Raw genomic sequence first — 22,371 nt, 5'->3', positions numbered from 1 at the left:
CAGTATGACACACTTAGACAATAGATTTTTAACTTATTTCCTGCATTATACAAAACTAATAAACAATGACTTGCTAACTGTATATACTGTAATCTAGATTGGCAAATATTAAAAACACTAAGGACACTAAATGGACTGCAGAGGTAGGTCAGCTTAGCCCTGGAGTGGATGGCCACTGTACAGATCAGCTCAGCAACACTGGAGGGATGGACACTGGAGAGATACAGTATTTCAGCTCAGCAATAATTAAGTGGAAATGGCACCTTATTGACCCCTGCAGAGACTTAAATTGAATCTAATATTGGAGAATCAAAACAGAGATGGTGACATTTTGCCTCATTTTGGAATCTGAACCTGGCAGGAAAATCCTAGTAGGGTCTTGGATTCCCTCATACTGTATCACTGAAGCATGGTCCACTCACAATAATACTGCTGGTGTAAAGTACACTGTCCAGGCTGTTGTTTATCTTTTTTCCTGGCATACCATCACTCACACACTTTCAGTTTGCAGCTAATTTCTAAATATGGGTGCAAATTTGTTCCCCTGGCCCATGGTTGTGGTTTGCGCATGCGCAAATATGTTCATGCGAACGCAGGCATCCCCATGCATTGTTGGGATGGGCGGCTGACATCACACGATGCCCGTCCCCAATGTGGTGGAAAGCGGCCATCTGATAAGTAAGTATAGACTTACTTTTCAGAGCAGAGGCTGGAAAAATAATTTGATGGTGAGCGAACATAGAATGTTTTTTTTTCTCTTTGCGGTCGCATGCAAGCGAATGTGTAAGCGTACACATCCACTTGCATGCTAGTGTGAGGATTAGGTCTGAATCAGGCACTAACTGCAGTGCAGTTGTACAGCTTATGGGATAAATTTACTAAGATGGGAGTTGTATTTCAGATAGGATGTTGCTACAGTATGGGCAACCAATCAGATTCTATTATTTTCTAGAAGGTGCAAAATAAATAAGTAGATTCCCCCTATCTATCTTATGCACACAGGTACAACATCTAAACTCATTTCTATGGACACTTTGCTGCTGAGATGGTGCATCTGAGAATATCTTTAACAATTCGTTTCCCATAGACCTTGAAGTATTAGAATTAAAATGACTTATTTATTTATTTGCATCTAGTGACTTTTTCTTGTTATATACTGTATTCCTCTTCAATAATTAAGACGGTCCAAGCTACGAATATTAGAATATTCCTCATTTAACCTGTGCAATAAAAATGTTTATTCTTATTTGATTTATCTGTTATACTCTTCTTCTTTGTAATACTCCTACAAAGTCATTTTTCCTATTTATCCTCCAATCTTTATCCCTTTCTAATCCTCCTACAGGTTTTTTTCATTCCTTTCCATCTTTAACCTTTTAATTCTCCTACGCATTTCTTTTTCTTTTACTTTCCCCATCTTTATCTCCCTCACAGCACTTCACTGGCAGTGATGACCTCTAACCAATAGACTTACTTAATGGGTGAAATGCATTTTTTACTCACAGTGGCAGAATGGTAATTTAAAGTGACCCTATAAAATATTCGTAATGTGACCTCATTTGGTTTGTGTTGCCAATACATAGATCAGCATGAAGTAGACTGCTTGTGTGGGTGCCACTATGCAGTCAAATATAAATTAAGGCCTTCCTCCAACCATGATAAATAAGAATGACCGGCAGATGGGATGGTATGCATACATACTGTTAGCCGCCGCCGGTCTGGTGTGTCTCCTGCAGCTTCTGCTCCTTCACTTCCTCCGGCTGGGCATCAAGGTGTTGCTCTGCAACGTCCCCTAACTTCCACCCGGCAAGCGTCCCACAGTGCTGCTGACATCAGCAGCCGTAGGGGGCGGTAATTTTGAATAAATAGCCAGCATCTGCTTGGAACAGACGCTGGTTCTAACTTCTTGGACCCTGCCTTAGCTTCATCCAGTGGTGTTCCTGTTTCCTGTGCACCCACTTCAGAGTTCCAGCCGCAGCCTGAGCTAAGTTTGGGACCCTGTCTTGATATCTTTCCCCCTGCTTCATTGCTCCTTTCATTACCCGTTCCCATCATTGGGCATTTGCATTGTGGGCTTTTTGTCCCTTGGTTCAAGGGACTGGGGTCAGATTGTTTGTGTGTATATCATCATTTGTACATTGTTGCCATACTCATTCTCTTATATACCATAATTTGTGCATTGTTGCAGTTATCATTTATCTATATTCCATCGTTACCTTGTTACCATCTTCTGTGCACTGTTGTTGTTATTACCACTGTGCATTATTGCATACTGTGTCCCATTTGAGGGGTCTCCTGGCCTGCATATTGTGGGGGTAGTTAGTCCTTCTCTTGCCTTCTGGCTGTCTCTGTGGTTCCATTGTCCCTCCTCAAGACCTGGCGGCATCGGGTTGGAGCTGCCCTAACCAGCTTCTTCCAACGCGGCTGTTATAGGCGAAGCCTAGTTCTCGCACTGACCCACGAATTACGGTTCAGAGGCAACAGAGTTAGGGAGCAGGCTGGTGGATCTCCCTCTGGGTCTAACACATATTTTCGCCCTGTCCCCATATCCCTAAGTTTCTACATATAAGCCCTGTTTGTGACTGCAGTGAATTGCCATTTGTGGGGGGAAAAACATGTTTGTATAACTGTTTTCTGAAGGTGCTGTACTCCAATGTGTTTAAACATATAAGCACTGTGACTCCAAAGTGTGAGTTGTCATTTGTGGAAAAATATAATTTTTTTAGTACATGTGTTTGCTGTAGGTGCCATACTCCACTATGTTCATACTGAAAACATGTGGATAACTGTTGGTGGGGATGCCGATGACCAAATAGAGGGAATCCCAATCCAGTTCTTGTAAAGACTGACTCCAAAGCCTCCAGCCCCACAGCCTAACCCTAAAGTTCTCCACCAAAGCCTTACCCTAACACTCCCTATTAGTGCCTAACCTTCCTACTCCGCAATCTAAACCTAACCCTCAAACTGAACAGCCTAACCCTGATAACGCCAACTCCGTCAGTAGGATGTGGGAGATAATTTTGTACTAACTGACAAAATGAGGATATGAATGTTGATTTTGTAAGTCAGCCACCATAGGCATAAAAAGAAAACTATTGTGATACTTGTGCATAAGACCTATATAGCCAACTCTAAGGTGTGGAAGTCCTTACAGTTTGTTAAGGCACCTGCTACATTTGTGTTGCCAGTAAGTAGAGCTAGGGATATTAACCATCTAGGTACCTCCTCTATCTTACAAAAAAAATGATTTGTGTGTTCCCAAACAAACCAAGCACTTCAGCCACAAAAGTATCACTCCCGGACGTTTAAGTGCTTGGAAGGCCCCAATGACAGTTCCATCTTGCACCACCTTTCTCTTCTGTCACTGTTGTGTGGAATGTTTCATAGATGTGCCCTTTCCTTGTGTGTTTTTCTTCGAATATATATCTATATATATACAATGGTAGGATCTGGCACACATAATCCTCCTGGTCATCCACTGGGGTGCAATTCTCAGGCCGGAGTCCAGGGGGTACAGCCAAATATATTAATAGTCCAAATAAGAGCACTCACCAGACTTCCAGCTCTTCTGCAGTAAACGTTTAATACATCACCAGTTGTTTACATGTCATGTCAACGTTTTGAGCCACGCCGGGCTCTTTGTCTAGACCACACACACGAATGATTCACAGCATCAGAAGATCTTCTGATGCTGTGAATCATTCGTGTGTGTGGTCCTGACAAAGAGCCCGGCGTGGCTCGAAACGTCGACATGACATGTAAACAACTGGTGATGTATTAAACTTTTACTGCAGAAGAGCTGGAAGTCTGGTTAGTGCTCTTATTTGGACAATTAATATATATATATATATATATATATATATATATATATATATATATACATACACAAGGCAAACGTGCGGCACACGGTATGAGAACCAATAAGGACAAGCAGGCAGCGCTGCTTATCAATGTTTCAGTTTATTAAAAACTGTTTTCAAGTCATAAACATGTGTAAAACAATGACTAAATTCAGAGCCGGCCCTAGCCTAAATGACGCCCTAGGCAAGATTTTGGCTGGTGCCCCCTAGCACCGCCACTAGTTCCGCCTCTGACCCTGCTCCCCTTTCTCAGCACCATCAACTCTCATCATAGCAGTTATCATTTTGGTGCTCCTACCCTCAATATTTTAAATAGAAACAGTGCACACATTTGGTGCTCAGCCCAAACAGGGGTGTGTTCTTGCTAGGAAGGGGCATGGCCACCCAATAGTACCCCCAATGCAAAGTATGCCACACAGTAGTGCAACTTTATTCACATTATATCTTGCGATGGTGTCCCTTATTCACGTTACATCACACAGTAGTACCACTTTACCTTATGTACATTACTCCTCACATTATACCCTTAGAAAAAAATCCTGAGAAAATATTGTATTTTAAGCACCTCCATGGCCACACTGCAACCCAGCACAAAGCAGTGTTGTGCTGGGCAGAGGAGAAGAGCTGCAGCTGCTGCTGTCACATAAGGGGAGGGGGCCCAGGGCCCCCAATGGGCCCTTCCATCAGACTTTGGCCTGGGTAATTTGTACCCCCTACCCCTTTCTCTCTGTACCCCTGATAATACCATGCAGTAATGCCCCTTACACATGACACACATTATTAATGTCCTTATAACCATAATGCCCCTTACACATTATGCCAACCTTTATTAATGCCACACATAATGCCCCTTACACATCTGTTGCACATTATTAATGCCCTTATACACATGACACACATAATACCCATTACACATATGTTGCACATTATTAATGCCCTTATACACATGACACACATAATGCCTGTTACACATATGTCACACATTATTAATGCATTTATACATGACACACATAATGCCCCTTACACATATGCTGAACACTATTGCACAAGCAACCCACCTGCAGATTGCACTCGCACAGCCGCTAACACTGTGACCTATGCCCCTGCTTGGATACAGATGTTTCCTCATACATCTTGACTCAATAAGCCATGCAGCTCATGGCCAGTTCTGCTAATGTTGGGTGCCGTTTTTGCTGAAAATTCATCTTATTTGCATTGTTATGACCAGCACACACAAGGAGCTTCCAATGATTAAAATGATATGCAGCATGCCTATATTCTGTGTGCGACTGTGGCTGTAACTGCATGCGGAATACTATGTTACAGTGATTTCCATGAATACACTATTTCATATGAATATACAGCCTCACTCACACACAGAATATAGGCATGCTGCATATCATTTTAATCAGCAGAAGCTGGTGATGCCCCTAGGCATTCCAAATGCCCTAGGCAATTGCCTAGTTTGCCTATGCCTAAGGCCGGCTCTGACTAAATTACTAAATAGACTAGTGACTCAGTGTATCGCCCGCTGATGACGTCATCGGCCTGTCCGTGCCCGTGTGCATAGCAGTCTGAAAAAGGTTGCTATGGTAACCGTCACCAAGGTGAAAAATATCAACAGCAGTGGGAATGGTGGATAAGATAACAATAAATGATGAACCATGCATAAATGCGCAGTATCTGAAACCACCATGAGGGCATAAGATTAGACTATATGTCACATGGCATGAAACACGAATGTATATAATAAAATCTCTTAGCATAAAATGGTGCAGCGGTGAAGGCATACAAACGTGATGAGTCGAATGTTGGATTGGATGGGAATGTCCAATCTGTGGATATCAATCAGTAAATGTCCAGCAAAGATAGTGATAACGTCCGATCTGTGGATATCGAATATTGAATGTTCAGCAAGGGATAACAACCAGATTGATTTAGCCAAACCAAAATATTTTCATTTAGGCCTTTAGGGCTTAATATATCCAATCTGATGATCCATCTTGATTCACATTGGAGCAATTTCAATGCTCTTTTACCCCCTCTCATGGAAGCTGGAATTGTATCTATAATACGATATTGCAGGGTATTCAAGGGATGTTTTTCTCCGCAAAATGGCAGGCAACAGGTTGTTCACTGGTTCCAGAGATCAATGCTTTTCGGATCGCTGATCTATGAGCTGTCATGTGATCTTTGAAACGACCCTCCGTCTTTCCCACATATGAGAGCCCGCAAGAGCAGATGATTTGATATATAACGAATGAGGTATCACAATTAATATTGTGTTTAATGTCAATCGATTTGCCAGTATGAGGGTGTTTGAAAGAGGTGCCAGCTAACATAAATTGACACGCTACGCATCCACATCTTGTACAGCCTGCAGGTTTCGAGTTGAGGAACGATGCTGATGTAGAAGAAGTTCGTTTGATGAGGGAGAGGTCTGTTTTGACTAGCCAATCTTTGAGGTTCTTTCCTCTGGAATAGCAAGGCATGATGGACGTATCGGTCAAAGGTAGACCGGAGTCAGACACAATAATGGGCCAATGTCTTTTGGCTGCTGTATTAATCTGTGGTGAGAGATGTTTGAATTTATTCACCCATGGTAATTTGGTACGAGACTTTGTTGTAATAGTATGATCTTTAAGTTATGACTCTCTTGTGATTTTAAGAACTTTGGCTTCTTTAAGGATTTTAAGTAAATACCCTCTGCTGAGAAATTTGTCCTTTAGCTTGTCGATTTGTTCGATGGCTGTAGATCTGTCGCTGTTGATTCTTCAAATACGAATCCTTTGGGAGTATGGTAGTCCACGTTTCAGACTTTGTGGATGGCAGCTGGATGCTGCTAATGGTTGGTTACGATCTGTAGGCTTGTGGTATACTGTGGTCGAAATGATGTTGTTATTTAGCATGATCTTTACATCCAAAAAATTAATTTCACATCTGCTCAAGGAGTATGTAAATTTGATGGGGCTGGATGATGCGTTGTGATTATCCATGAGGGATCTGAAGTCCATGTCTGAGGAGGACCATAAGATGAAGAGGTCATCTATATTGCGACCAAAAAAGGGCATCACTTCTGGTTTACTGTAAAAAAGATCTTGCTCGATTGCATACATGATGATGTTCGCATAGCTCGGAGCTGCGCTAGAACCCATTGTGCAGCCCCGGGCTTGCAGGTAGAATTGTTTGTCATAGATGAAGAAGTTGTTGCAGAGTACCAATTTCAGGAGGGCCATGATGGTGTCGATTTGGTCCATATTAAACGAACTTTTATTAGTCAAGAAACATTTGGTTACACAGAGTCCAAAAGTGTGCGAATTTGATGTGTAGAGGCTGACAACTTCTACCCCTACTAGCCAACTGTATTCAACAGATTGTGGTACAGCTTGAAGTTTCTGCAGAAATTTGCTTGTGTCTAATAAAAACCTGTGTTCTTTCTGAACCAATGGTTGTAAAATCGAGTCCAAGAAGACCGCTGTGGGTTGGAACAGCGATCCTCTGGCAGCAATGATTGGTCTGCCGGGGGGTGCTGAGAGACTTTTGTGTATTTTGGGTATTGTATAAAATACCGGTACCAGGGGGAATTCAGGAATCAATAATTTTTTAAATGTCCTCTGTGATTAGGTCCAATTGTCTTGCCTGTTGCACCGCTGCTGTGAGGCTCTTTTATAGTGAGGAGAAGGATCCTTGGTCAGTGGAGTGTAAACTTCTCGGTCCGACAGTTGTGATTCTGCTTCATGGCGGTAATCTGCAAGATCCTGTAGCACGATGCCCCTTCTTTGTCCGCTCCTCAAATAATTAAATTGGTGTTGGAAGAAAGTGATGTCAAAGCTATTCATTCCGATACAGTGAGGTTGGGATGAACTGTAGGTATTATCTCACTATAAAAGAGCCCGCACAGCAGCAGTGCAACAGGTAAAAAAATGGAATATGCTGTGGGTATTGTGAAAAGGTTCATTTTAATTTTGCATAATTGCATTAAAATATATCAAACAGATTAAGGACCCAGTTTATTTTCTACGACATTGTCTGCTACCCCAACCACTGCATTGCTTATGAGCCAAGGTGGTGATGGCAGACTAGTTTTTCTTAATATAGATATATATCAGTAGCATCATTGTGTCTGTCAGGCTGCTTGGAAAAGATACAGTAGGTCACCACTCTGATATATCAATATAAGCTTCACAAAGTCATCTTGACAACCGTCTCTCTGTTGTAAACATGAGAATAATGTTGTTCTAACTTTATTTTCAACAAAGTTTTATTGCACTGTATACGTGGATGAAATAGAAGTACAAAAGTAAAAAAAAAAAAAGGCAGGATCAAACCGTGAGTTCACCCTTTGTGTGCCAACGTTGCAGTGAGAGATGTGCAAAATATCTGCTAAAAATGCCAGGGCTGTAGTGGAGGAATATAAATCACTTTAGTTATTGCAGGCAAATGATCTGAAGTCAATTAATGGAAGTTTAGTTAAATATTGTGCCCCAAAAAAAGCCTTGCTGTGGATGATGTGGGACGCGCATGCGTCTCACGTGCACGAGCATTCCAGTCTCTCAACGCTTCAGGGAGATGGGCAGGGTTAGGGGGGTTGGGGCGGCGATGGGGACCGGCGATGGAGGCGGTGGACGGTGACGGGGAGCTCCATCGCCACAGGGTGAGCGAACGTCGCGCGTGAGTGCGTGCCCCATGGCGGGGGCTGGCGATATATAATCACCAGACCCTGCAAAGATGGAGCCTGCTCCATCTGTAGAAACCTATTATTTTCCATATACTTACCTATACAAATCATTTCCCAGTATTTTTTTTTCTTTTAAATCTCATAATAGCTCTCATTTGAAAGTCATGCATAGGGCATTGTGTATATATTCCCATCCATTCCTAGCGATTTATAAAGCCTTTGATCAGAATGCAGAAAAATTGCCCATCTTTTAAGTCAGCTTTTTTTATTAGCGATCCCCAGAATAATTCCCACTCTGGAAGGAGACGGACTTTAATCACAGGATTATCATTTCTGCACTTTTGTCATGAGGATGTATTCAGCTACATGTACTGTAGGGAGACAGGTGTTTCCTAAATTCAACCACATTGCAAGGCACTGTAGTAAATTTAAAGCTGGATAAGAGATTAGTCAAATAGTTTCAGAGGGAAAGGATACTTAGAGGAAGAAGATTTAATATGCTCTTCTAGTATAAGTATCATTGATTCTGTTTTCACGCACGGCTCTTATATGCTGAGAAAAGCACCAGCTAATACAGTGCAATCTCAATGTGTTACACCAGATTGTTAAATGCAAAACCGTTCTTGCACTGTATGTCCAACATTTGGCATTAGCGCTTACATTAATAATGGGAACATTTGACAACTGCAAGCAATTAAGAATATATATTTTTTTCTTTTAACTTTCTGCAGGACAGAATGTCCTCTACATTCTAGTTTCAGTAATGTGCATATACCTCTCACAGCGCGGGCGTAACAATAGTGGGTACAAGGGATTGCAATAGGGCCCATACAGGAGCGTTTTAAAAGAGGAGGAGGAGGCTTGTTTGCAGAGTGCTTAGAACCTACTCTGCATGTGCAGATAGATGGAAAAATTGTGCGGTCATGGGACTTCTGAGGGATAAGTATAAAAAAATGGGTGTACCGTGTGTGATGTGCGCCCCCAGGGCTAAGGGCCCCATGCGCACCACACACACACTGCACCCATTGTAATTAAGCCACTTTGCCCAGAGGTTTAGCAGGGGCAAATGCAGGATTTCTATGGGGGTGTTTCCAAATATGTGCTGACAGAAATTAAATAAATGAATGAATAATAAATAAAAAATTGTATAAATAAAAAATAACCAGGTTATCAAATATAGAGGAAAAAATGGCGCTACATGCTGCACTACACTACATGCTAAAATACACTACATGCTACACTACATTCCCCTACATTCTGGACTACACAACATCTCCCTACAAGTTGCACTTTACACCTACACTACTACTATACTATACTGCTGAATCCTCATGCACTCATACAGTAAAGTAGAGCTACCTGACAAGGGCTGGGAGTCACCCGCTCTGTGCAGACATCACCCGGAGGAGATGTGGAGCCTGAGGCGGACCTGAAGATCTGTCAGACTCGGTGTGCCGGAAGCAGCAGCATGATGCGGCACTTAAAGACAGAGTGGAGGCACGGCTCCCAGCACCCCTGCCACCCGCAACTGCCGCTGCCATGTGCCGGGCAGCAGCCCCCCCCCCCCCCCTTCCCCAGCAACCCGCTGTGACAAATACTGCTCATAAGGGAAACTTATAGAGGAGCCCTCTGCAAGTTCCACATGCAGCTCCAGCTCCGATCCTCCTGGCTGCAGCAATCACTGTCACTATTGCTGTGACAGTGAAGACCTGTCAGAGGGGATCTTCTGGGTACTCAGAACCCCCCCTGTGTGTGCCACTGTTTAGGGGCCTGTATCCATGTTTATAAATTTGCATACCAATTTACTGCTGGCATGTTGCAATGCAAATACCAAAGGTGTGCAGCGGAGGAATACTATATAAAAGATCGTCACAAGAGTTACCTTGCAATCAAACAAGATGAGTCATGTAAAGACATTATTATTTTTTTATAAAGATCAATATAAGATGACCAAACATCAGCCTTCAGTAACAGCTTCTTTAACACAACATGTCTGCAAACATTTGCTCCTCACAAATCTGCTTCAACAAGAGAACAGGAAGTGCAAGTACGGATACAGTATATACAGCAGCAGTGCTCGAAAGAGCCGGCCCTAGCCTAAATTATGCCCTAGGCAAGATTTTGACTGTTGCCCCCTAGCACCGCCACTAGTTCCGCCTCTGACCCTGCTCCCCTTTCCCAGCATCATCAACCCTCATCATAGCAGTCATCATTTTGGCGCTCCTACCCGCAATATTTTAAATAGAAACAGCGCACCCATTCGGTGCAGAGCCCAAACAGGGGTGTGTTCTTGCTGGGAAGGGGCATGGCCACACAATAGTACCCCCAATTTAAATTATGCCACACAGTAGTGCAACTTTATTCACATGATATCATGCGATGGTGTCCCTTATTCACGTTACATCACACAGTAGTACCACTTTACCTTATTATATACATTACTCCTCATATTATTCACATTATACCCTTCGAAAAAAATCCTGAGAAAATATTGTATTTTAAGCACCTCCATTGCCACACTGCAACCCAGCACAAAGCAGTGTGTGCTGGGCAGAGGAGAGAAGCTGCAGCTGCTGCTGTCACTTAAGGGGACGGGGCCCGGGGCCCCCACTGGGCCCTTTCATCAGACTTTGGCCTGGGTAATTTGTACCCCCTACCCCATTCTCTAGGCACCCCTGATAATACCACACAGTAATGCCCCTTACACATGACACACATTATTAATGTCCTTATAACCATAATGCCCCTTACACATTATGCCAACCTTTATTAATGCCCTTCATACACATAATGACACAAATAATGGCCCTTACACATGTCACACATTATTAATGCCCTTATACACATGACACACATTATGCCCTTACACATGTCACACATTATTAATGCATTTATACATGACACACATAATGCCCCTTACACATATGCCGAACACTATTGCACAACCCACCCGCAGACAGGACTCGCACAGCCGCTAACAGCCTCACTCACACACACAAAATAGGCATGCTGCATATCATTTTAATCAGCAGAAGCTGCTGATGCCCCTAGGCATTAAAAATGCCCTAGGCAATTGCCTAGTTGGCCTATGCCTAAGGCCGGCTCTGGTGCTCGAAGTGGACTGGTATACAACTGGGGTTACCACCTTTGTTTTGAGAGATTCCCGGACAGTGGCCCACCCCTTGACACACCCACTGACCCGCCTCCAGCCCCGCCCCTTGACCAGCGTTATGGTTTTTTTTAACCTTTGCTTCAATTTCATTCTTGATTTTGCACACCATAATTCCAGTTGCATCACACACAATAATGCCCATTACACGTTATGCCACACAACGTGATGCTTATTACATGCTACACCGTAATGGCCATTATATATTATACCAGGACTCAACAAATTTTTTGTAAAGGAGGGACAACATGGACAGTGCGCACCGAAAATGTTTTCAACATAATGCCGATTACACGCCACACACCCATTACATAGTATACCGCATGCCATAATGCCCATTACATGTTATGCCACACACAGTGATGCCCATTAAAATGCCCATTACACATTATATTAAACACCATAATGCCCATTACACATTATGCCACGCATTGTAATGCCCCTTATATATAATAGCACACGCCGTAAAGCCTATTACATATAAGTGCTGCTTACCTACAGCCCATTGCTACAGGTTTAATTCTTGATGCCAAGGGTTTCATATTTCATGCTTGATGTCAGGGTTTGCGTGCTCTGTGCCAGGGGGGTACATACACTATGCCAGGGGTTATATGCTCTGCCAGGGGTTACATGCTCATTGCCAAGAGGGGAGTGAGAGGTGAGGCCAGGCACTGGCAGGGTGAGTGGTGAAGCCAGGCAAGGGGAGCAGTAAGGCCAGGAGGGGGAGCAGTGAGGCAGGCAGCCGGGCAGAGAACCGAAGGAACTAAGAAGCGCACAGTAGCGCAGCCCACCCAAGTGGCTGTCAGAGAAGGTTTGCGCTATTTGAATCTCGCGCCAGCTCACACGGTCCGACAGCCAAACAAGAGCCTGCTCTAGCTTCTTCGGACCAGCGGGCAGCGGCTATTATCGCTGCCGGAGCTTTGTCCCCGCTATGTTAGCAAGTTTAGCGCTCGTTGGAGGACAGTAAGAGGAAGCGTGGCTGCCCAACTCTCCCTCCTTGCTCTGTTCCCGGACAATGTATTGTCCGGGAACGCCACCCGTCTGGACTCCGGACAACCGGCTTAATTACCGGACTGTCCGGAGTAATCTCGGACGGGTGGTAACCCTATATACAACTGTATGCTATACTGCACTTCAAGCACTGCACTTTACTTTAGCAGACTCCCCTCCTGGTGACTGAGGGTGAACGTCCGCCCCACATTACCTCCCTCCCCACCCGGGCAGCTGCAGTCAAGGTGCAGCCCCTCTGCATCAAATTCCCTCCCAGCAGCTGAGGGGGGGGGTGGCATAGGTGGCCAGCATCAACTTCCACCCCACCTGGCAGCTACAATCAGCAGGCAGTGCTCCAAATCAGATTCCCCTCCCATTCAGTAGCAGGCTGCGCTGTTCAATTTTCAGAACTAGGGTTGCTGCTGTGTGGAGTATGCATGTACTGTACTTGACAGCCATGAAGGATCCTCTGCTTGCATCCCGGCTACCAGTGTCTGACTGTAGCTGCTGCACACAGCTGAGTGAGGCAGCTCCAATTGAAGTGACCAGCCTGGCAGATACAAGCAGGACCCCCTTAGGATCTGTAAAATGTCACAGTGTGGCAGCACCATCTGATGAAGGCTCCGCCCACTGAAACCTGGCGCCCTGCCTCCACCACATCCACTACTTAATAGCCCATTTACCATATTATATTTGTGGCTTATTCTCTGAAAACACCCACAAATATTCACTATACCACAAATTCATCTAGCAGGGACCACAGCAGCATCCCCCATAGGTTTCTGTGGGGAATGCGATGCTGCCCGATGTACCAATCTTATGTGATGCGTATAACATTAATATTAGTAACATATGAAAAAAATCTTAAAATAATATATTCAAATAAAGGCAATGAGAAACATTTTTGGGCAGATGGGGGGGGCTAAAGGTGCTGTATGAAGTTGGGGTTGTATAGATGTAAAATACAAAATTTTAGTATTTTGGAGAAGATTAACAATATAACAATTGAAAATATATGAATAAAATATATAAATAGTGGGTCTTTGGTAGATAATTCACCAAGGCAGCCCACTAGCAGAGGGGAAACTTATGTGTTACACTCCCTACAGCTCAGGAAAAATAACTCACAGTCAGACAGTTTCAGCAGTTTAATTGCTTATTTGTTTTTCTTCTATGTAGCTACAGTCGTATTCATTTATTATGAAATAATATTTTTACTTCTGTTCTCCAGTACACCACAATAGACAACCCAGGGAAAATGGTTTGAAGGAAGAAAAACAAATTGTTGGTCAAAATATTTTATGTGTATATCCTCCTACATCCCAACATGTATGAAATTAGAACGGAGTGCGAAGAGGCGGCTTGTGCATGAGAGGGTGGCATGGCCATTTTTAATTGGGAGTATGCAACTTCTCATGGGGTGGGGGAATCACATCTCCATTGGGGTATGTCTAGAACTTCAGAAGCACTTGAATGTCCCAGCATCTTCTCCCACCCTAATAACAGAATCATTCTGAGGAACATGGAACATGTTCTTAATTGACACTAAAGTCCTGATAACTGGGATAGTGGAAAAGCCCCCTAAGATTGGGACAGTCCTGCCTAAATCGTGCAAGACTAGTTATACTGTAAGTTGCAGTTGAGCAAAGAAGGTAGAAAACAAAAGGTGAAAAGCAAAGTAGCTACTTATGGGCAACCAATCAGATTCTACCTATTATCCTTTAGAAGGTGTTAAGTAAATAAGAAGTAGATTCAGATTGGTTGATATGGGCAACATCCCACCTTCAATAGTACTCCTACAGTATGTTAGAAAATGAACCCTAATGTGTTCACAAGATAAAAAAGTATAATTTTGTTTTTACTGTATATACTGGCTTTTTAAGCAATAAAACAGCTACTAAATTCAAAAAAGTATTGAGAAGAATTAAGTTAAAAGGTATAAAGAAAAGTGAAGAACAAACACCCCAAATTATTTTAAATATTTAAGTACCACCTTACACCATTTACAAATACATTTAACAAAGAAAAAAAGATAAAATACGTAGGTGCCGGAATAAAGATGACGCAGTGTTGTTCTTATCATTACATTTTGTTCAATTTAAACATATATGTGAATAGAATACAAAAAAAAAATCTATGATAGTATATCATACAAAGAATCCCGCATAATTGATGTCCTCAGTGTCCATTTAAAACAAAGGGATATGATCCAACCTGATAGAAGAATATTTTCTATTTATCGTGGTTACTAGAACGAAGTGGGTATGGAGCCATCAGTCAGGAAATATCTTTACAGCTTCTATTAGAGATATCTTCAGGTGTCCTCCAAAGATTTATTCTCACCTGTATGAAAGTAGAAAATAGAGCATATCAGGCATAATTCCCTCATTATTTTTTTAAAATCACACTTAAAAACTCCAGGATAAAAGTAGCATATAGAATTAGGACTTGGTACAGGTTGAGTATCCCTTATCCAAATTATTCCAAAAACCATACATTCCTGCTTATACAACATACATGCAACATACCTAAAGACAAATCATTGACATATAAAAAATATTCTGAAATACGGAATAATCCATTATCCAAAATTCTTCCAGTCCCGAGCATTTTGGACAAGGGATACTCAACCTGTATATCCAAATGATATACTGTATATCCAGTGTCCTGTAACTTAAATATCAAACTAATAATGTCAAGCCTCTCAGCAGAATGATTGTGTCATAAGGCCCTTCATAAAGTTTCCCATGTTTAATTATAAGTATCTTTTTCAAAACCTGATGAGAGAGATACTGAAAACGCCATAAAAGGTATTGGCCGATTGGAAGCCATTCTCAGGTAGCATAGCTGCTGCTACTGTATAATTAGTTGCATGTCACCCAGTGTAAGGAATGTACAGTATCCCAATCAGGAATGAAATACCATCCACCTTTCTGCTGAATGGCACACAATTAATGACATGCAGTGTTTTCATTTAAACCTTTTTAACGTTAAACTACTAAACTATCCCACTCCTGTCCAGCCTTCTAAGTATACCCCTCCCCATTTCCAAACCTGCCTACTGACTTTTTTTTGCTGCCCATCTGTAATCAATCCACGATCCACCAATCTGTTATCCCATTCACGGCTCCGACTCATCCTCCTTCACCTCTCTGCTGATTCCATACCATCAACAACAATTTCTAAACCATTTCTCAAACTTGGGGCCAGATGTATCAAGCTTCAAAAGTGATAAAATGGAGAGTGATAAACAGCCAGCCAATCAGCTCCTATCTGTCATTTTTAAAACCCAGCCAGTATCATGACCGGTAGGAGTCAGTTGGCTTTTTGTTTATCACTCTCCATTTTATCACTTTTGAAAGCTTGATACATCTGGCCCACGGCCCTCATTGCATTGTGATCTCATGGCTCAAATAATGTCTTTACAAAGAAACTATCAGTGTCTATATTTGTAATATCACCCTAACACATGTCTCACTGACATTAAAGGAAAACAGTGTACAAGTAGGGGAGGGAGGGGTATTTTAGAAAAAAAAAACACAATGGGGCAGATGTAGTAAGCCTTGTGAAGACATAAAGTGGAGAAAAGTGGAAGGAGATAATGCACCAGCCAATCAACTCCTAAATGTCATATTTCAAACACAGCTGATTGGTGGTGCGTTATCTCCTTCAACTTTATCACCAGTTTATCTCTTCTCCAGGCTTAATACATTTGCCACATTGGGGCAGATGTATTATAGTGGCGCATACAGTAGGAGCCCATCTCATCTATCTTCCTTAGGCCATGGCTCAGATAGATGGCAGTGGGTCCATCTGTAGCTTGCCACTATAATACTTCCTGCTTCGCCTCATTAACAAGGCATAGCAGGAAGGGACATCGACAAGATGTATTAAGATCTTGTCTACCAAAGTGGGGAAGAGCAAACTCCACCCTCTGGCGATGTCCCCCACCTGGTGACAGCGCATCAGTACACACTGATACGCTGTCTCCTTCCTCCTGGCCGGATGGACTGGGCATGCATGGGATCTCGCTACTCACACCAGATCTCCAGCACAACCCAGAGCCAGCACCAGGGTCAGCACCACCCTTCTGCTGCCAAATCAGATACCAGCAGCTCTGCTGACCGTTCATACATTTGCCCTGCATACCGGCCTGCTATCATTTAGATATGGATATGGACAGCACACACAGGCTCCTTCATACATGTGGGAGAAGCAGTATCAGTGCACATAACGTGCGCTGATACCCCTTCTTCCCCATATGGACACTTCGTACGTCTGTCCAATGTTTGAATTAAATCTGGTATTTCAAATGAATTATTCCCCAGCCGAACTGGATCTAAGGCAATAAAACAGAAAGAGAGATATAACGTATTGGTGAATAAGGATCCTTCCATTGAGAAGCAAGAGATGCTGCCATCACACCTGCTAAGGTAAGAAGCACCGTGATAGGAGCGAGTGCTAAGGGAACAAAATACAAATCTCATTTAATTTTCATTGTTCAATCGGTTACTTTATGGATTTTTTTTTTATTGTAAAAGTGCAATAAATTCGACTGCCTCAAGGTAGAGATATAAGACAACACCAAAAACACTATTGATATACTGTAGGTCCATGTTTCTCAAATGTGCATCTAGATGATATAGAAAATATGCACTGCTAGGATTCCCTAAGGGCTGGGTTTATGAAATACTGAAATAGGTGGACTAATTTCACCAGAAGCATAGGTTTTGTCTTTAGAGCGGAGGTGTGCAATAAGCAGCCCTCCAACTGTTGATGAACTACACATCCCATCATGCCTTGCATTAGTTTCAGCATGTCAAATAGTAACCCCAAGGCAAGGCAGGCTGGGATGTGTAGTCATCAGCTGGAGGGCAGCTTATTGCTCACCCCTGTTTTAGAGTGTAGTAATTAATCCTCAGTCTTCCAATCACAGCTGAAGATTTATTGGTTTTACAGCTGAACAGCAATTGTAGTGTTCTGTAGCTTCAACATTATATTTTTATTGAAATTTATCAACTTAAGTCACTGAGACACAGGTTCAGATAAGGACACCTGCTCCAATAACATGGTACATACCCATGCATGCTAGATCCAATAGAATATCTGCTTTTCAGATCTTTTTTAAATATGTCATTTCCTATGGTTATGTTAGGTCTGACGGCCAGAATACAGGAGGTATTTCCAATATCCTCAGCTTTCTGTATTGTTAATTTCTAGCAACACTTCATTTTTCCATTAACTCTTTGAGTGGTAAGTGAATTTGCAAAAACTTTTATTCATTAGAATGACCTGTAATGTTTACCTTATAAACTGTAGGAAATACAGGTTGAGTATCCCTTATCCAAATATCCATTATCCAAACTATTATTATTATTATTATTATTATTATTATTTTTTTTTTTTTTTTAGTATAATCTTGGTACTTGTGAGTTATCCGGGCGTCCGATTTTTTGATTGTATGCCTTAAGTTAAGGCATACAATCAGATGCGATGCGATGCGATATCGCATCGCATCGCATCGCATCGCATGCGACCATCGGATGCGATGACCCGATTTTTCCATAGGAATCAATGTTAAAATGATTCCTATGGAAAAAGGGGTCCTTTTCATACCCCTACTATCCAAGTGGGCATGGAGTTGGATATAAACCTGTGGCGAGCGTAGCGAGCCACCGAGCCCGAAGCGTGGCGAGCGAAGCGAGCCCCGCGAGGGGACGGTATTCCGTGTCCCCTCGCGGGGCTCGCTACGCTCGCCACGCTTCGGGCTCGGTGGCTCGCTACGCTCGCCACAGGTTTATTTCCAACTCCATGCCCACTTGGATAGTAGGGGTATGAAAAGGACCCTTTTTCCCATTGAATTCCATGTTAAAATGGACTCAGTCCATTTTAACATTGATTCCTATGGAAAAATCGGGTCATCGCATCGCATCGCATCGCATCCGATGGTCGCATGCGATGCGATGTCCCGATCCGACCCGATTTAAAAATCGGACGCCCGGATAACTCACAAGTACCATAATCTTTATTTGAATTTTTCCTTAAACATTTATACAATACATTTACAAACCATAAAATCACAAACATAGACAAACAGTGGTCAGATCTACCAATTCTCTCATTAATATACAGTATTGCCAGAGTATGATACAGATTTACTTTACCCGACCTAGCAGCTTGTGTTTAATCTCGGCTGCCACCTTTTCGCTAATGGTCAGTGGGAGACCCCTCCAGCCCTCTTGCCTCTGCTGGGGTTACCGAAATGGTAGATAGCACTTTGGTTGTGTTTTACCAAACTCCTGAAGCTTCATGGCCATTTAACCACTCCCACTTTCTATTTTTTTTTTTTTTTTTTTACTTTTTCCTCTCTCCCTTGCTTTCCCTTCCCCTCCCCAATCGCGGATGTCCACTGCCAGTGTGCCACCTGCCAGTACTCCTAGCCGAGGATGCAATTATTTATTTGTGTATTATTATTTATTTATTAATATATTAATTCATTTATTTTATCTATATATATATATATTATTATTTTTTTTTTTATTTTATTATTTTTTTATTATTGTGTTTTTTTTTTTTTTTGGTGGTTAAATTTTGTGCATGTATCTTTCATTCCTAGTGCTGTCGTGATTCCGATGGATGCACTTATATTACTTCTATTTCTATTTCTTTTACTTATGGCCTACCGGCAATTACTTTTAATGTGATTCTAAGGTTAATTACATTCTTTCCTCTTCTCTCTAATGTCTAAGTTGCATTTATGTGCCCGTGCGATTCCAATATTTTGAGGCCTTCCACCTGCCCCATGTTCCCTCGTGTTTCATTATTGTGCTTCTACTTAAGTGTACATATTTATCTTGCTCGACAGTGTAATTGACTAGGGCTATCCAGCAGTGGACATCCGGACCTTTTTTGGCCATCCACGTTCTTGCTATTATCACTTTGGCCAGGGAGCACAATCCTGCCACATACCTTTTGACATCTATTTTAATTCTGCTATCGCTCCCTATATTCAAAATACAGTTTTTCAGGGTAATGATCTCGGCGGGGACACCAGTTTCTATCATAATACCTCTAATTTTTTCCCAAAAAGCCTCCACCGTTTTACATTTCCAAAGTAGATGCAGAAAAGTGCCTGATGTTTCTTTACATTTTGGGCATAATGGGGAGGTCCTTCCCCCAAATTTTTGCATCCTGTTTGTTGTAAGATATGCTCTCTGGAACACAAATATTTGCACTTGTTGCACACGTATAGCGTTCGTGGCCTTGGCCACTGATGACTTAGCCTCGTGCCACTCCTCATCGCTTAAAGCCCCCACATCGGTTTCCCATTTTGTTTTTAATTTCTCTAAATCATCCCCCGGTCTCATCCTCTCAATAGTTTTATAAACCTTGGAGGTTAACCTTCTTTTATCTACCATTTTTATTGTTTTTTTAAGTATTGATTCGCTAAAACATGGGGGTGTGCTAGGGAACCTTCAAGGGCGCTTCTCAGCTGGAGGTAACGAAAAAAATATGACTGGGGTAGATTGAATTCTTCCTTCAGTTGTAGAAAGGATTTTAGCCCACCCTCCACATAAACTTGACTTAATTTACTTACAGAGTACGGCCCCCATACCTCCCTCAACTGTAACCCCTTCACCTCCCCTAGCAACCATTTGTCCTCGAGGGGGTGATCTGGGTCTAAATTTCCATATTTGATTAATTTATTGGCCTCCCTCCATATTTTAATCGCCTGTATAACCAATGGAGGATCCTGGGAGATTGTATGTCCCTGAAGGATTCTAGACATTGGCTTAATTCCAGGGGTTGTCGTATTCACCAAAGCTATTATCATATTACTTCCCTGATCCTCAATCCACCATGATCTCAACTGTGCTATTTGGGCTGAAATATAGTACCCTCTGAAGTCTGGCATCGCCATACCCCCTTCATCTTTATCCCTCATTAGTGCCCTCAGCTGGACCTTTGGTCGTGAGTTGTTCCAAATAAAAGATGATAGGATGCTATTTATTTTCCTAAATAGCGAGTTGGGGAGGTAAATCGGTGATTGTTGGATTACGTAAAGGAATTTTGGTAGTATGACCATTTTAACTAGGTTTACACGACCTAGCGCTGTTAGGGCCAACTTGCTCCATGATTTGATTTTTTTAACCAAAAATATCATCAATGGTTGAATATTTAAACTGATAAACTCGCTTGGGTTCTTAGAGATCCAAATCCCCAAGTACTTAAATGTTGCGACCCACTTTAAGGGGAGTGGGTGGATAGAAGGGGGACTACCTTTCTCGGCCGATAGAATATGAGATTTTCCCCAATTAATCCTCACTCCTGAAAAGTCTCCAAATTCTTCTATTATTTTCAGGACTAAAGGCAGTGATGTTGCATAGTCTGATAGATAGATTAACAAATCGTCCGCAAACAGAGATATAATATCCCTTCCTGGCCCTACGCTAAAGCCTTTGATATTCGCGTGAGATCTCAAAATGCAGGCCAAGGGCTCTATTGCCAGGGCGAACAGGACAGGGGATAATGGGCACCCCTGCCTTGTCCCCCTGGTCAATGCGAACGCCGGTGAGGTCCAGCCATTCACTGAAACTCGTGCTGTTGGGTTGGTGTATAATAGTTGTAACCACTTGATAAATTTGGGACCCAAGACTGTCCATAAGTAGGGCCACTCAACTGCATCGAATGCCTTGATTGCATCAAGGGAAACTACGGCTGGTGAGCCATTTTCCTCTACTGGCATTTGCAGGTGACAATATAATTTCCGTAAATTCATGTATGTAGCTTTTCCGGGCATAAACCCGGACTGGTCTGGGTGTATAATTTTTAAAATCTGCTTATTTAATCTTGTTGCTAAGATTTTTGCCAATATCTTTGCTTCCACTACCAGAAGTGAAATCGGTCTATATGAGTCAAGCTCGCTGCCATCTTTACCCTGTTTCAGCAGGACTATTATTTTTGCCTCAGTCATTGAGGGTGGAATGGTATTCTCCTCAAAACAGGAGACCAAAGTTTCCAGCAGCGAGGGGGCGAGGACATCAATAAATTTTTTATATACTTCTGCTGGTAGGCCATCTAATCCTGGGGCCTTCCTTCCAGGGAGTTCTTTAATTGCCTGCCTCACTTCCTCTAAGCTCAAAGGGGCCTCTAGATCTGGGGCTTCCATAGTGCCTAATGTAGGCATATCTATCTTTGCAATATATTCACTGATTTCCCCACGATGGTAGTTTAATCTAGAAGTATATAGTTGTTGAAAATATTTCATAAATTCATGGCCTATCTGAGGCGTTGTATCTACTATCTTACCATTTTCATTCTTGATATGACCGATATTATTGGGAGGTCTTTCCACCTGGGCCAGATAGGCCAGGAATCTACCGGGTCTATCTGAATGTTGATAGTTCTGTTGGGTATGATACGACATTATTTTCGCATTTTCCTCCTTCAAGGTATCCACCCACTCTCCCTGGGCAACCTGCCATTCTTGCCTATGGAGGTCGCTACCACTGGATAAATATTTTATTTCTAGTGCAATACTTTTTCTCTCCAGTTCCTCAATTTTATTTCTACTCTCTTTTTTTACCTCCCCTACTCGCTTCTTCAAGGTACCTCTTATGAACGCTTTAAAAGCATCCCAAACCATATCTGGTGAAGTGGACGCCCGGTTTATT

The 22,371-nt window shown here is 42.4% G+C and overlaps 1 long non-coding RNA gene across 1 annotated transcript in view; it reads right to left on the bottom strand.

Moving 5' to 3' along the window:
• The window catches only part of LOC146007976 (uncharacterized), a 58,482-nt gene that overhangs the window by 10,932 nt on the left and 25,179 nt on the right, over positions 1–22,371 (bottom strand). The window contains exon 2 of the long non-coding RNA XR_014444436.1: positions 14,912–15,040. This is a non-coding gene — a long non-coding RNA (uncharacterized LOC146007976). The remainder of the gene's footprint in view (positions 1–14,911; positions 15,041–22,371) is intronic.

This window comes from Crinia signifera, chromosome 6 (genome assembly GCF_055691185.1).
Source record: "Crinia signifera chromosome 6, ASM5569118v1, whole genome shotgun sequence".
NCBI lineage: Eukaryota > Metazoa > Chordata > Amphibia > Anura > Myobatrachidae > Crinia > Crinia signifera.
This window is presented reverse-complemented; position numbering and strand designations above follow the sequence as displayed.